The 12,342-nt window shown below is 48.2% G+C and overlaps 1 pseudogene; it reads left to right on the forward strand.

The window, feature by feature from the left end:
- The window catches only part of LOC134412773 (maestro heat-like repeat family member 5), a 47,012-nt pseudogene that overhangs the window by 18,322 nt on the left and 16,348 nt on the right, over positions 1–12,342 (forward strand).

Raw genomic sequence — 12,342 nt, forward strand, 5'->3', positions numbered from 1 at the left:
AGGCCCATCCAGTGGAATTTTAGAACGTTTTTTAGGATGTTTTAAGGATGTTTTAAAGATGTTTTAATCATGTATGGTATGTTTTTAATCAGTTTTAATGTGTATTTTATATCATGTTTTTATACTGTTTGTTTTATACTTTGAATGGTTTTAGTTTTTGTGAACCACCCAGGGAGCTTTGGCTATTGGGCGGTATAAAAATGCAATAAATAATAATAATAATAATAATAATAATAATAATATAATTCTTCTCAAATTTTCATGGCAAACCCAAAATGTGGACTCCCAAAGTGAGCGGGTTTCAACGCCCACTGTGAAATCGTGACTTTGGGGAACCAATAGAAGGGTCACAATTGTGAAATTACGTCTCCTCTCCCGCCATTCCCAGTTAAGGCAAAACTATCTGTCTCCCTCTCTAATATATTCCATGATTTATTCTCTCCTCACCGCCACTGTGTATTACTTGTGCGTGCGTGTGTGTGTGTGTGTGTGTTCCACCTGAATGTCTTCTAATTTCCCCTCCTTCCAGGATGAGGCTATGAAAACAGTCTTTCTGAGATCTGTGATCATGATCTGCACAGCACTTCAGCGCACCAACAGGGAAGATGCCCATATGCCCCAGAAATCGGAACTGGCCATTTGCATTACGGTAAGCAAAACCCAAGTGGGCTCCTAGAAAATCAGCCCCAGATAATACCCAGCAGTCAGCTGTGAATGGTGTCACAGAGTGATAATAGAGGAGTCAGGCAACACCAAAATTTAGATGAGTGTCACAAAGACAATGGAAGGTATCAAGAAGCAAGCCAAGGAGGCCATAGAGGGTGGAACTCAGGAGAAGACAACAACGTAAGATCTGTAGTCTGCCCTAGAAATATTTACTCCAGATAATAGGAGTAAGTCCTAGACCAAATGGTATCCTAGCCCCCGTCTATACGACAACGGGATTGCTCCTCATTGAATATAAACCCGAATTTTCATTGATCCGAATTTAGGCAAGACACTGCAGTGGCAACAGCGATTTAGCTCCTGAATTTTTTTTTTTTTGTAGTGCAGTTATTAATGTCCACATGTGCATATATGTGTATACGATGATACGATGTTACAGAGGAGAGATGAGGGAAGCTATAAATTTTATATGCAGAGCTCCGCAGATTCATACAAGAGACAAATCGGAGGGGGGGAAAGGAATGGGGCAGCAGAGGAGGATGCAACAGGGGGACTGGCCATGTCTCCTGAAACACCTTGTCTTGAAACACGAATATGCACATTTAGGTCGGGCTAAACAGGCACCTAGAAGAGAAGCATTTGTTTACTTTAGTATATGTTTGTTTGAATGTGTTGCCCATTTCTTGACTTCAATGCGCAATGAGCATGCCTGATTTCTCCCTGACATATAAGGTGCTAAAGCTGCACACATGGATCTGATCACAATCACACACGAATGTGGACTAAACAGAAAAACCCTTTAAAAACAAAAACATAACCTCCATGGCATACCATTGCCAGCTGGTGCCAAAAGCCATCAGAGGGTCCGTGCTTTCTGCAGGCAGCAACCTGGGAAGTGCCAGTTCCTTAAAGACCCAAATTAGGCTGGGTTGTGGGGGAGCAGAGCTCTGCCCCAAGCGGAGGGGTGATGCTCCGCCTCTCCCACGTCAGCACCAGCCGTAAACGGTGACCCTTTAACTGGAAAAGGTGCCGCTGAGTGAGATGGACTGGGGGTGGGTTTAGGATAGAATTCCGTCCCAACGAAGGTGTTGATGGTGTCTCTAGAGCTGTGTCATCCTGTGTTTCCCCACAACAGAGAGTTATTGAAGAAGAGCCGCTGGGATCATTCTCCATTAATGTCCTCCATCAGGCCATGAAAACAATCACCTGCATGACGTATGTACCGGGGATTTGCTTGTTCTCTGTCTCCTTGACCCTCTGGATCGGGCTCCTCTTGCATCCTACAACTAAAAATGCCACTTCCTTACCTATTATTGCCATCATTAGAACATCAGAAGTGCCCTGGTGCTGGATCAGACCCAGGGTCCATCTGGTCCCGCACTCTGTTCACACAGTGGCCAACCAGCCGTCGGCCAGTGATGAACAAGCAGGACATGGTGCAACAGCACCCTCCCACCCATGTTCCCCAGCAACTGGTGCACACAGGCTTATTGCCTCGAATACTGGCATCCCCTCGACTATTGGCATACGGGCCTTTTCGGTGGTGGCCCCCCGACTGCAGAACGATCTCCCCGACGAGGCTCGCCTGGCACCCACACTGTTATCTTTCAGGCGCCAGGTCAAGACTTTTCTCTCCTGCCAGGCATTGAACAACATTGAACAACACTCAGTTAGTCTTTTAATGGACCCCAGAACTGTTGTTTTTTAAATGGATGCTGTTGTTTTTATGCTGTTGTTCTTGCGTTTTTGATGGTTTAAAATTTTGTATACCTTTTTAATGTTTACTGTGTTTAACTTTTGTGAACCGCCCAGAGAGCTTCGGCTATGGGGCGGTATATAAATGTAATAAATAAATAAAATATCCCATCATCATCATCCCCTCCAACTGTACCGATTGATTAGGCACGGTACCTCTTTTCTCGCCCGCTGTATGGGATATTGGGCATGTATTGAATTGACCTCAATACTGGGACTTGGTGCCAAGCCATATAATTTTGCTATTGTACCACACATTGAAATTCTGAACTGTTAAATACTTTAGGAATGAGGAGCCATGTCAACATGAGAACACACCCACTGCCCAATATATCGGGGGCTCCCTTTTGCATGGCCATTTCCTCCTGGGGTTCTGTTTTCTAGAAAGTTCTTGTCCCTGCCGTCTTAGATCCTGGCTTTATAATTGCTCAGCTGTTGAACCAGCGCTTCTCCCGGGCGGGGGGGAGCTTTCCCCCATTAACTCTTTCCCCCTTCCTCTGGTTTCCTTCTCATCAGTTCCTTGAGGCCGTCACTGGACTCAGAGGTGAGGTCCGAGCTGGTGAGCAAAAGTGTCAAAAAAGTCTTCTCTCTGCCCGCCTTGAAGATGATGAGGGTGAGAGCCGGCAGTCCAACTCATCCGGTCCAATCGCAGGTGACTCAATGTTCCACCTCGAGGGGTCAAATTGGAGCAAAGGGTGGGTGGGGCAGCCTTGAAAGATGGGCAGGTGAAAGGATTTGGGGGAGGCTGAGCTACACGCTGAGGCCCATCAGGGCCCCAGCCACACACCACGGAGACAGGACGATGTCCATCCATACCCCGCTGCTCTGGCAACCGGGAAAGGCTTCAGCTCAGTGGCAGAGTATAGTACACTGCAAGTTCACTCCTGGGCAATTCTAGGGCACGTCTGCATGAAGGGTTTGCCCCGGGGTGGCTTCGCAGTAGTGGCACGACAGCTCCGTGGAACAGCCGCCATTGCGAAACCATCCGGGGGCAAACCCAGGAAACTCCGCTGAAAGAAGTTCAGGCACTTAACCTGACTTCTTTGTCACAGCCCATGGCTAGTTGTAGGATTGGTCGCCATAGGCTGGACAGGCAAGGGGGCGGAGATCAGGAGAACCCTGTGCCCCGTAGAAAATAATAATCGTTTGCATTACTGCAATGCGTTCTACATGGGGCTGCCTTTGAAAACGGTCCGGAAACTTCAGCTGGTACAAAACAGGGCAGCCCGTTTACTAACAGGGACTGGCCGGTGGGATCGCATCACGCCAGTCCTTTTACAACTTCATTGGCTGCCAGTCCAGGTCCGGGCCCGATTCAAAGCGCTGGTATTAACATTCAAAGCCCTAAACGGTTTGGGGCCAGGTTATTTGAAGGAACGCCTCCTCCCATATGTACCTGCCCAGACCTTAAGATCATCTACAGGGACCTTCTCCGTGAGCCCCTGCCAAAGGAAGTGAAGCAGGTGGCTACTAGGAGGAGGGCTTCCTCCGCTGTGGCACCCTGGCTGTGGAATGAGCGCCCCAGAGAGGTCCGCCTGGCGCCTACACTGTACTCCTACACTGACCTCGGGCAGCCAGCCCGAGGTCAGAGGGACGTGAGGTGGTTCGGGCGCCCGGCGCCCCTCTCCTCCTCCTCCTGACTGCCCCTGGCTGCCTCGTTCCCTGCCCCCTCGTTCCTTTCTCCCTCAGCGCCACGGGGAAAGTTCACACTTGCGTTCCTTCCCATGCAGATGCCAGGAAGGAACGCAAGTGCAGGAACCAGGTGCCTTGCAGCACCAAAGCGCCACAGCCAAGATGGGGGCCTCGTTAGGGACGGTTGGGAAAGGCTCCTGCCTGATAGCCAGGCTAGACAGGGTGTTAATAGCAGGCCGCCCCTAGGGACGCCTCCCCAGGTCTTCCACCATGCAGGCTTTGGAATGCCGACTCTTCTTTCCTTCTTTCCTTTCAGGATTATTACCAACAGACCGTCGCTGCCTTCCAGAATATGCTCACCGGCTTGGTGTCCGAAACTCCCACTTTGGAGGCGCTGCAGGATATATTGATAGTATGGGAGCTCTCTAGATGTCTGACGCGGAGGAACAGCAGCTCCTATGCAGGACATACTGCTGAAATTATTCCGCATGATACCTCTGTCGCCCTTTTTGCTCCGGGAAGCTCAAGCGGGGTCTCCGCTGCCCGGGCCATCTTCCATTCAGGCCCCTGCGCAGGCTAAGATCGGGGCCTTTTTAACAATAGCCCCACTATCTTCTTTGCCTCAACCACGGTGCCTTTTGTGCGGTGGTCCTTCCTTTGCCGGCCAACCCTTTTTGCAGCCTTGGCGTGGGTCAAGTCCAAAATATGAGATAGCGAGGAACCTAACGGTGGGCCGAGAGAGAGAGAAAGAAATTGCTTTGAGGATTTATAAATTGCAGCAAGATTCTTTCCCCCATGATGGCAGTGTCTGTCCCTGGCTGTCCCACTCCCCCAGCCACTGGGACTCAGAGGTAGACTGCCCCTGAATTTGGAAGTTCCACCCACAAGCCTTACCCCCCACCCCCAGCTCCATCCCACCCCAAAGGGCTCCAGCCACAGGCCACATCCTGGTGCCAAAATGTTTGTTTTCAAGAGATGAGAACCTTACAGGTCCAGCTGGCTAGCACATGGGATCTGTTCACTTGACTATTGTTAGAGAGAAATGAAATGCCCCTTGGTGTGATCACATACTAAAGGCACACATCTCTTTCCTTTAAAACAGGGGTGAGAAATGTGTGATCCTCCAGATGTTGGACTGCAACTCCCAACTGCCGTAGCCCGCATAGCTAATGGTGAGGGATGATGGGCTTTGCAGTCCAGTAAGATCTGGAGGCCCATAAATTCCCCCATCCCTGTTTTAAAAGGTGTGTGCTGTATTGCTAACATGGCTATAATTGTAGTGATGTGTAAAAACCAAAACCAGTTGCAACTGTTCTTTTTGGGATATCTGCTCTTTACAATTTGATGTCAAATTATTATTATTATTATTATTATTATTATTATTATTATTATTATTTTATTTCTTACCTGCCTCTCCCTTTGGATCGAGGCAGAGAACAACATTAGTACAACGATACAATATAAATCAAACACATAAAATTAAAAGAGCATATAAAAGAGCATATAATATAAGATGTGTCCTTCCCAGTTCCGGCAGGATCCAAATAGTGGCCCAAGGTTTGTGGGTGTGCAGACCAGGGATAATGCTTTCTCCTCTCATATATATTTTTTTCTCGCAGCACACAAATGGCTGGATCGACTCCCAAAAGGTCTATGAACGGGAACGGGCTGTGAGGAGCACGAGCCACCTGTTAAAGTTTGTCTCCGAACATCTGGATTTCGATGTGAGTGAACACAGATGAAGGTGACCCGGGCTGGGCTGGGGATAGATCGGTTCTTCCATCCTTAGAGTGAACTGGAGGAGGGGCAGGAAATCCTGCCCCAAGGTCTAGGTCATAAGAGGGTGGGATGATATGTTATAAGAAGCGACTGGTAGCAATGAGTAGCTAAAAGCACAAATCACTGAAGACTCAACACCAGAGCATGATCAAGTCAATTTTCCCCTAAAGTTGGAAGAGGTGCACCATGAAATTCTGCATAATAGAGAGTCATTATAAAATCTCTTTGAAAATGCATACAAAATATATTGAAATGAGATGCAATTTGCTCCACATACCCTGGTAGTTCTTGCATGGAGCATGCAGCACGCGATTTCCCGGCCCACATATTCCATTGTAAGGTAAACAGATTCCTTCTGAAATAATCCAGTCACAGCACACTGGATATTCACCTGGAATTGATTCTGTCAAGTGGGGACAATTGCCAGAAGTACCCGTGGGTTCCACAATAATATATCTATGCCTCATTTTGAAACCTAAGAAGGGTTTCAAAATTCTGACCCAAGGTATAGGTCAAAAGATCATGAGAACCTCCTCTCTGGGTAGGTCAGCCAGTCCATCTAGTCCATCTAGTCCAAACGTGGGCAGAAGGGTACCTCTGGGAATCTCCCAAGCAGGGCATTAATGCTGCATATGGCTTTACAGGCAGATGTGATATACAATACACACATGGCCCTTTTAGAGAAGGTGGAGGGGATGGTGGGGACGGGGACTGGATTTACCTGGAATCACTTGGGTGTCTCTTACCGCACTGCAACAGCCACACCTTCTGTGGGTTTGCTGAACCCTGCTTTGGGAGAGACAGGTAGCGTGACAGTGGCTGGAGTATGGCCTGGCACATCCCTTTCTAGAGAACAGAATCTTGCCACGTGATCCTCTCTAGGCCTTTGGAACCTCTAGAACTGACTGTTGCACCATCTGAAGTTTAAGTTAATGCAGAGTGCTTCAGTCTGCCTTCTGGCTGGAACCAGAACTGCACTGGCTTCTTGCATGTTCCCAAGCTCAATTCAAGGTCCTAATATTAACCTTTGAAGCCATTCATGGCATGGCTCCAATGTCTGAATCCCTCCGCCAGTTATGATTATCTGGCAGGAGAAGCCTGCTCTGTGTTAGTTCTGCCAGGCCAGGAGCAGGGCCTTCACAGTTGTGGCCCCAAGAGTCGAGAAGATTCTCCTGGAGGAGGTCCATCTCTGGTCCTCACTCTTGCCCTTTAGGGGGAAATGCATGGCTTATGGATAAGGAAGGTTAGGTTGAAGCAGTGCTCCTCAGATCTGCTGCTGTTATTGATGGCATATGTGCCTTGTAAGACACCCAAGGCTAAAAGTCTTGCATTTTCATCTGGTTCCCTTGAAAAATACCGCATCTCGCTATTTTAAGCGTCACCTATCTTTGCCAGTCAGGAGCAGCCTTCTAGGGTACCAGGACTGTATAGTAAGTGAGACAATCTAGTATATTTCAAGAGTTGGAGTAATTTATGTGATCTGTCTTTTGGTAAGAGCCTGAGGTTACTTTCTGGCTAGGCAACCTTGGATTTATCTTCTCGTGGTGGCCCAGAGTTGGTGATTAGCCTGCTAATTATCCCTTGAGTACTCACTCTGAATTGCCCCAATGTACCTTTCTGTTCAGTGGTGGGGGAGGAAACTTTATTGACTTCTTCTCATTATTATTATTTCCCTTTTTTATATAACAAAACTAGAAGACAGATGTCCATTTAAAACAGTATCATATAGAAATAGGGAGCTATGAAAATTGATTCATAGATGGTATATCTATGAATCCATCTTGTCACACCAAGGAGAACCAGGATCTCTTCTCGATCCTCCCAGAGTGCAGGACGCAGAATAACAGGCTCAAGTTAAAGGAAGCCAGATTCCAGCTGGACAGCAGGAAAAACTTCCTGACTGTTAGAGCAGTACGACAATGGAATCAGTTACCTAGGGCTCTCCCACACTAGAGGCCTTCAAGAGGCAACTGGACAACCATCTGTCAGGGATGCTTTAGGGTGGATTCCTGCATTGAGCAGGGGGTTGGACTCGATGGCCTTTAGGTCCCTTCCAACTCTGCTATTCTATGATTCTATCAAGCCAAGAAAAATATCAATAATGAGCCCAGGGATATCCCCAGAATGTTGGAGGGGTTGCTTGGGAGTTGGGACATATATACGTATATGGTGGACATACCCTAAGGCGAATATTTTTTGGAATATAGTGTTCCAGGAGATTAGTTCAATAACTGGACAATGGGTTCATCCATCTTCTCACCTAGCACTGCTGAATTTATATAAAGGATCAGATATTAAGCTGTTAGACGAGGATTTAGTAATTTACTGGTGGCAAGATAGCTGAGAGCCAAGCCCTGGGAGTATGGCAAAAGGCTCCCTCTTGATAATTGCTATCAAAGGGTTTGGCAGATTGTTCTTTTAAGAAAACTGACAGAAAAAAAGTGCAAGGACAATTAAGCGAGGACAATTTTGAGAGGTTGTAGAGGAAGTTTATTGACTTTGGGAACAAAGAGGAAGATGGGAGAACACCCCCGTTGGTATTTACAGACATTTGGAGTAGATAAAATGATGGCAACGTTAGAAAATTAACATCCGGTCCAGGAAGAAACTTGCAATTTGTATCTGAATTGATACGGAAGGTTTAGATATATGTGTATGTACAAATGTTGTCAGACTCAACTCTTGTGACCAGAACTACCAAAAATTAATTAAAACAACAACACTAGAAGATAGAGGATCTTGGCCAGGAAGGAGGGTATTTCTGAACATTCTAGCAAAATTTTAAATGTCTCCTTATTTCTAAGCTCCTCCTCTGAAAGGTGGCCTGGAAATATTTTAAACCAAAGTAAAATAAATAGCTCCAGTTTTAATTCCGCTGACTGCGAAAAAGCTTCAGCAGGGCGAACAGGGCTCTCCTGAGGCAGAAGCCACTGTAACCTCTAAACCAGGGGTCCCAAAACTTTTTCAGGTCACCGCCCCCCTGGTTCCACAAACTCATGGCCAATGCCCCCTACCTTACACTATAAAAATCATTATTCAGATTAGCGGTTTTCAACTAAGGAAGATAATAACAATAAAATTCAAAACAGTAACAATTAATGGAATATTTATTCAAAACCCAATTGCATTTTTTTAGTTTATTCAATTAAACATAATTGATGAACTTGATCCAGTGATATCATCTTTTCAGAGTCTGATAGTCATTTAGCAAGAATATTAGATATCGCATTTAGTAACCAGGGTAGGGTACCTCACTATTCTGTTCATTCTTAATGTGAAATGCTTGATGAAGTGATACCAGTTTCCCAATGTCTGGTTTAAAGTCACTTCACATGAGTCTTGAATCACCACATTTAGTAATCTGGAGTCGATTTCTTTGCTTGGAGAGAAGTAGGCAGACCGCTCTAAAACCACGTTCCACCGAATATGATGTTGGAAATGCAACCAGGAGCTTCTGAACCACTCTCCACAGTGCAGGAGAGCGATCAGAAATTTCCTTCTGTAACCCAAACTCCTGGTGCGGAAAAGACCACCTCAAGCGCCCCCACTGCCACCCCTCTGCCTCTTCGCGCCCCCCTGCCGCCCCCTTGCCTCTTAACGCCCCCTATGCAATCCCACCGCCTCCAAGGGGGCGATACCGCCCACTTTGGGAACCACTGCTCTAAACGTTTCATCACGGATTGTTCTGGATTCCACTTCCGCACTGTCGGGAAACCAGCAGCAAAGATGAATGACGGGTTGTGGAAGTCAGTCGGGCTGCACTCTGTCAAAAAGGGAGGTGCTGGCCGGCCTCTGGTGTGTCACTGCAGGTCTCTCGCCCACAAAAAAAGGTCACATCCGCCGGCTCTGTGGATCGAGAGCACACCGGACCATTCGAGGGCTGAGATTGCCTCTTTCTCTTCCTTTTAGATGACGCCAGAATTCTTCCTGCTTGGACAGCTGGTGTCACTACTGGCCCTTCACCTTGCTGACCAGATGAAGGAGATTGCGCAGGCCTCAGCGGAGGCCATTTACCATCTCCACTACATTATCATAAGCAAAATGGGTGAGCAGCATGCTGGGAAATCTTGATTTTCAGGTCTACAGACCCTTTCGCTGGTCCAGATTGCTGCAGCCAGACTGCTGACTGGGACTGGTTACGCAGCCTTCCTCAACCTGGGGCGCTCCAGATGTGCTGGACTACCACTCCCAGAATGCCCCAGCCAGCATTCTGGGAGTTGTAGTCCCACACATCTGGAGCGCTCCAGGTTGAGGAAGGCTGGGTTACAGGGAGCACGAGACTCCCTTGTTACAGCAGCTTCACCGGCTTCCAGTGTGTTTCCGGGCAGAATTCAAAGGGCTGGAGAGGCCCTATAAAGCCCTATAGGGCTTGGGACCAGGCTACCTGGAAGGCCACCTTCTCCCATTCAAGCCTGCCCAGTCCTTCAGGTCTTCTGGAAGGGCCCTTCTCTCTCCACCGCCACTTTCAGAGTGATCACTTTGGTGGTGATGCGAGACAGGGCCTTTGCGGTACCCGCTCCCAGGCTGTGGAAGTCCTTCCCAAGAGAAGCTAGGTTTGATCCCTCTCTGCTGCCCTTCCACCAGCAGGCAAAGACAGCTTTCTTCAAGAAGGCCTTTGGCCTGCAAGTGGGTCTGGAGGTTTGCGTGCTGCTTTTAATAATATCGTTCCCTGTAATTCTTACGTAGAACTGCAGATAGTACGAGATCCCAATGGGGTCATGCCATGAAGCTGATTGGTGGGAGATTCAGGACAGATCAAAGGAAATACTTCTTCACGCAGCGCATAGTTAAACTACGGATTCCACTGCCACAAGATGTAGTGATGGCCACCAAATGGGATGGCCTTAAAAGGGGGTTGGATCAATTCCTGGAGGAGAAGGCTATCAATGGCTACTAGCTCTGATGGTTATGTGCTACAGTGACAGTATTATGCTGTTACTAGCTGTACCCGGTAGCATATCTTAAAGTTTATTAATTAAATATCATCACGGAGGCGTGGGCTGCTTGGAGGCCGCAGATCCAGCGCCGTCTGGCAGACCTGGGGGGCAGGGAGGTCGGGGGGAGGGGGAGCAGGTGTCTCCCTCTCCCCGGGGTTCCTGTCAGCCTTCAGCCGGCCGCCCAGCTCGCATGAGATTAGGCCGGGGCCTGGGTTCGCAGCAGGCGAGCGGCCTCCCGCCCGGCTACCAAGGGCCCCGGCAGTGTCTCGCTCATGCTCCGGACCATGGCACTCCCCCCTTTGTGGGGGGGGGTGGGAGCGAAGAGGCAGAAAAGGGGGAAGAATTACCTGGGAAAGCCCGGAGGAGTCGGGCAAGGGGCTTAGCAACCTGTATCAGCTGACGTTACACATGACTGTTGCTTAGCAACCTATATCAGCTGAAGCCTGTACAGAAACATACCTCAGCGTTTTATATATATAGATAACAGTATTGTGACAGTATTTGGAGTTTGGAGGTGGACAAGAATCATAGAATCATAGACTAATGCTGTGTTTCTCCATTGGGGAGAAAAAAAACAGCCAAGGACATGGAGAAGAAACCGAAGAATAAGAAAGGCAACATTGTGAAATGGGCCCGAGAAGATTTTTTAATTTCCGGCCCCATGACCTTTTACGACGACATATCGAAAGTGGCAAAGGTATGGTTCTGGTTTACCAGTCGTTAGACTGTCATAAGTTCACGCTTGCTGGTCTTCCTCCCTGTCCTCCTTTGTGCCTGCTGAGCTCATCTTTCTCCCTATCAGCACATCACCCCTCTCCTTGAGCCCTTAGAGCTAAAACATGCAGTATTATTTATTATTATCATTATTATTATTATTATTATTATTATTATTATTATTGCATTTATATCCCGCCATTTTTTCCCAAAAAACCAAAGCTGGCGTACATAACCCTCCTCTCCATGTTATCCTCACAACAACAACCCTGTGAGGTAGGTTGAGCTGAGAGTCTGTGACTGGCCCAAAATCACCCAGTGGGTCTCCATGGCCAAGGGGAGACTAGAACTCGGATCTCCTGACTCCCAGTCCAACACTTTAGCCACTACACCACACTGGCTTTACGGCGGCAGGGATGATCCCAAACCCCGCGCTTTCACTGCTGCAGGGCGGGGATGGCTGATCTTGACGCTGCAGCAAAAGCACAGGGTTTCCGGCACTGGTCGCATCCCCTGTCCTCTGCCAGGGAAGATGGCGACCAATCGGGGGTCGCCATCCGCCAGCCCATGCGTCCGCTGCAACTCCGGAGCGAGGCTTAGATGACAGATGCGCCGTCCTCGCCTCGCTCCGTAGAATAAAATCGGAGTATCACGGTGTCCCTGACATTTTTTCTCCGCAGCTTTGGCTTCAAGCCCCAGGGTGGGTGTGCGATTGCTGCCGCATAATTGACAACGCGCCACTGCGCACCCACCCCGACGCACTCACCCTGCATATGGCTGAATTTCAAAAATAGTGTTAGAGCCCCTGAATAAGGGTCCAGGCCAGATCTACTCACAGGTGCCTACCCAGGCACAACAG

The sequence above is a fragment of the Elgaria multicarinata genome, chromosome 22 (genome assembly GCF_023053635.1).
Source record: "Elgaria multicarinata webbii isolate HBS135686 ecotype San Diego chromosome 22, rElgMul1.1.pri, whole genome shotgun sequence".
Lineage (NCBI taxonomy): Eukaryota > Metazoa > Chordata > Lepidosauria > Squamata > Anguidae > Elgaria > Elgaria multicarinata.